We start from the raw sequence: 4,670 nt of genomic DNA, 5'->3' as shown, positions 1-4,670 counted from the left end.
ATGCTAGGCAAAATATGTCAGTCATAGAAAGACCAATACCATATGATTTCATTCATACGTGGAATTTAAGAAATAAAAGAGGTGAACATAGGGGAAGGAAAGGAAATAAAAAATAAGATAAAAACAGAGGGAGAGAAACCATAAGGGACTCTTAACTATAGAAAACTGAGGACTGCTGGAGGGGAGATGGGTAGGTGTTGGGATAATTGGGTGAAGGGCATTAAGGAGACACTTGGTGTAATGAGCACTGGGTGTTATATGCAACTGATGAATCACTGAATTCTACCCCTGAATCTAATAATACATGTTAATAAAAATAAGTAAATAAATAAATACCAACATTAATTAATCAATTAATTAATTAAGTTATTGGTGAGGATCACTGAATTGAACTTCCTTTCACATTTTATTAATAAAGTACTATTATAAGAATTATGACATGCCACCTCCCATACCACATCCCATTCCACCCATTCCATCCATTCCACCCATTCCACCCATTTTAGGGTCCTAAAGACCCTACTTTAGGAATTTCAATGACTAGATCTTCTGCTGTACTTAACAGAGAGACCACTCTGCCAGCATCCAGTAACCTTAGTTGAGTGAATTTTTCCTTTTTCTACAATATTCACAAAATCTCTAAGCATAGCATCATACCCATCTTTTGAGGAAATTTGCATAATTTTCTCAATTATTAGTGATCTTTCAATACCTGCATTCTTAGAAATGGTCATTGCAGGAATTTTGAGTGTTCTTTTAATAATTTCTATATCAATGTTTTGATCTTCAGGAGCTGGAATTATTTTTTGAAGATTTATTTATTTATTTGAGAGAGAGAGAGAGAGAGAGAGCACACAAGCAGAGGAAGGGACAAAAAGAGAGGGAGAAACAGACTGCCCACTAAGCATGGAGTCTGATGCAACACCAGGCTTGATCCCAGGACCCTGAGATCATGACCTGAGCCAAAGGCAGCCGCTTAACCAATTAAGCTACCCAGGCACCCCAGGAGCTGGAATTATTGTCCAAAGCTGGAATGAGCCAAAGCATGACACAACCCCTTCCCAGAATAATGCTTTCAACAGCAGCTCATGTAGCATTGAGGACATCTGTAACTCTGTCTTTTCATTCACTTCAACATCATTTGTCCCACCAACTTCCAGCACAACTACTCTATCTGAAGGTTTGGCCAGACATTCAATCAGTTTTTTCTTTTCATGTTCACTAGTCGTGATATCTAACTGCTTGATGATTTCTTTAAAATGTTTTCCAATTTGAGCCTTGTCACCATTTCCTTTCAAGAGCATTGCATCATCTTTTGTCACAATGACCTCTCCAACCTTTGCTATGTCCTGAGGCTGAGTATCTTCAAGATTTAGTGTCAATTCTTCTCCAAACACTGCACCACCAGCAGCAACAGCAATCTCTTTAATCTGGTTCTTTTTATTGTCACCAAAACCTAGAGCTTTGGCTGCTACAAACTGAAGACCAATTTTTAGCCTATTCAAAATTATTTTATTCAGAACATCTACATCAACATCTAGCAATTATGACCAAGGTCTTATAGGAAGCATTGACAATCTCAGGAGCAAGTACAGTGGATTGGACTCTGGAAACTTTCTTTTCACCTCGGTAGAATATAGAATAATGGAATTCAATTTCTGACCTTTTGATGTATTAATAAAGTATGGAGAAATATACTCTCAATCAAACATCATGCCTTAAGTAATTTCTAATTCATCATTTAGTGTTTTTCCATTACTTACTGTGATGACTCCCTTTCTTCTAGATTTTTTTTTCACTGCATCAGAAATGATGTTGCACATTTCTTTGTCTCCATTTGCAGAAATCGGAGAAATCTGAGCAATTTCTTCGGGGATTCTCACACACAGGTTTAGACTGCTTCTTAAGTTCAGCAATTACAGTATTAATAGCTAATATCACACCTCTCCTCATTTCCGGAGAATTAGCAATTTTGTTAATCTTCTCTAAGCTTTCCTTGGCAATAGAGTGTTCCAGGATAATAGCGGTAGTGGTGCCATCCCCAGCCTCTTCATTTGTGTTACTGACATCTTGAACAAGTTTAGTGCTGGTATTTTTATATTTACCTTTTAAGCCAATGGACTTTGCAACAGTTACACCATCTTTTGTTACTTTGGGTCCTTTCCCACTCTGTTCAATAATCAATGTTCTTCTCTTTGGTCCCACAGTAACAGCTACAGCATCGGGTAAAAGGTCTACACATTGAAGCATTAAAGCTCAGTAATCTACACCAATTTTTACCTCTTTGGAATAAGCCTGAATGAGATGAGGAGCCAGTGCCCTGGACACTGGCCTAATTTCAGGAAAAACAACAGGTAATCAAAATATTTCTGTGGGCAATGACAGGGTGTGACAGTAGTCAGGCAGGTTGTTCGATGCAAGTGACGGGAAGAGTTCCTCTTGTTGTGACTTTTAGCTTATTTTTTCGCCTACCCAGTATCATTCACTCAGATGTCCTATTCATATAATAACCCAATTTTCCAAGACATATTTAATTTCAAGAATTATCTCCTATTATCTTTCCAAGCCATCAGAGTGTTCCATAAGTTCCAGTTTTTTCAAAGTCCAAGTTACACTTTTTGGGTTGCATCTGGCACCAAGAAGCAACACAAAAACCTTATTTATCAGATATTATTGTTAGATTTAAAATTTGGAAAGTATAGTTACCACACTACTAAAAGTAATATTCAGGGAATGAAGAAAATACTTAAAGATAGTAAGTGGAGGTAATGATAAAGACCTCCACAAACCTTTGTTAGGCCATACTTTGCTCTTAGACCATGGTTTAATGCTCTAACTTCTAGTTAAGAAACAGCTTTTAAGCAACTTCAGGTTATAAAATGATAATTGTTTATTAGTGCAATCATTTAGCAATTTAAATTTTGCAGAAAGTTCATTCATTTATTTCGAAGTGAGGTATAAGGGAATAAGTAAGAAAGTTCAAGGCTAGTTTTATCCAAATGTTTTTCTTGTTTCTGTCAACTTTGTTAACTGTATGTGTGACTTTTTAGTTAATATGATTGCAAGTGAGCTAAAAGATAGAAAAGTCTCTCTAAGGTGGAAATATACATTCCAAGTCTTTAGGAAATTAACGTTTATTCTAAATTGTGGTCCTTCAACATTTATGATATTATTTCACTTTGCATAGATCAACAAGAGGGAATAGTAATACTTAATCAGCAAACTCTACATAGGATCTATCTGGAAGCATTCTGCTACTTAATGAAAAGTCTAGATAAAGTAGTTCTCCTTAAAGTCACTGTTGGTATATGTCTTTCTTTTTTAAGTGTGTGTGTGTGTGTGTGTGTGTGTGTGTGTGTGTACATGTAATTTGGCTATGGTTCTTTTAGATAGAGTCTTATCCATAGTCACAAGATAAGTGCTCTTAGGCCTATGGAAGATTTTAAGTCAATACATATAAAACACCTCAGATTAGCACAATCATTGAAAAGAACTATCGACCTTTGAGATCCAAATCTTTTGCTGTCCTGACTGTATAACTGAACTTCAAATGGGCAAAATGTGTTTCAGATAATGATTTATTGAATTCTCACCATAGGTTCGCCTTCTGCTTATGTAACTCTTTTGGAATCTCTCATTCTGTGGCTTTGGATTATTATTGACAATTCTGACTCTGCAACAGAGGATAAAAACCATGATATAATGAATAAGCCACACAAGTTAGAAATACAGATGCAGACTATAGACTTCCAAAGGAGAATTGAGCTTGTCGAGGATATGTGCCAAACATTGAAAATGTTAAAAGGTAGGTACTTTGGTGGTTATTTTTATGGGCTGTGTGTGTGTGTGTGTGTGTGTGTGTGTTAGAGTAGAATATTGTAAGAAGATTGTTATGATCTGTATAATATGACAAGTTGTGGCTACTTTTAAAAGAAAATTAAGTTTACTTTCAGAAAAATTGAGCTATCAAAGTGGTAGTGAAAATCTGAAGAACATGGCCAATGAGATTATATTCTTAGGTTCAAAAAAATCTAGGCTTTTTTTAAACAGGAAATAAGCCTAGGAGGGAGTACGAGAAAATGAACTATCATTTATTGAATTTTACTAATCAAGTACCAAAATATGTTTATCCCATTTAACCCTCATAATGATTCTTTGATGTATGTGCTATTATCTTCATTTTACACACAGAAAACAGTCTTGCATAGATTACTTGACTTATCCAAAGCCATGCAGCTATTAAGTTCAGGGTCGTGTTTTAGACACTGGTCTCTCTGACTTCCAACACTATACGTAGAAAGGACTAAATATCTAAAAGAAAACTATAACTATAAAATTTCATGGTTTTCTTATGAAGAATTAAACCTCTACTTAATTTTAATTTTCTGAGGAAAGTTTTTGACATACTATATTCAGAAAATTCTTTAGCAAACCCAATATATGCACCTGAAGAAAAAAACAGTGCTAAAGAAAGAACTATTCTCAGAAATGAAATAGCTGTGGTTCTGACATTTTTCCTTTTTGCTTCTTCTGCATTTCTTTAGATAGTATGTAAATGGAAAGCAAATTTTCAGGTGTATGTACCTACAGCATTAAGTGTAGAAATGTAGCCTTCTATTATGAAATCTGTTTAATTTATTTAGCTAAAGCAGCAGTTAAAATTTGTTTCA

At 35.2% G+C, this 4,670-nt stretch overlaps 1 pseudogene; it reads right to left on the bottom strand.

Annotated features, from left to right (window-relative positions):
• Positions 1-432: 432 nt before the first annotated feature.
• On the bottom strand, positions 433-4,232 carry LOC123789782 (60 kDa heat shock protein, mitochondrial pseudogene; annotated as a pseudogene).
• Positions 4,233-4,670: the final 438 nt, after the last annotated feature.

Source organism: Ursus americanus, chromosome X (assembly GCF_024610735.1).
Source record: "Ursus americanus isolate L20-20 chromosome X, mUrsAme1.1.p, whole genome shotgun sequence".
Taxonomy (NCBI): Eukaryota; Metazoa; Chordata; class Mammalia; order Carnivora; family Ursidae; genus Ursus; species Ursus americanus.
This window is presented reverse-complemented; position numbering and strand designations above follow the sequence as displayed.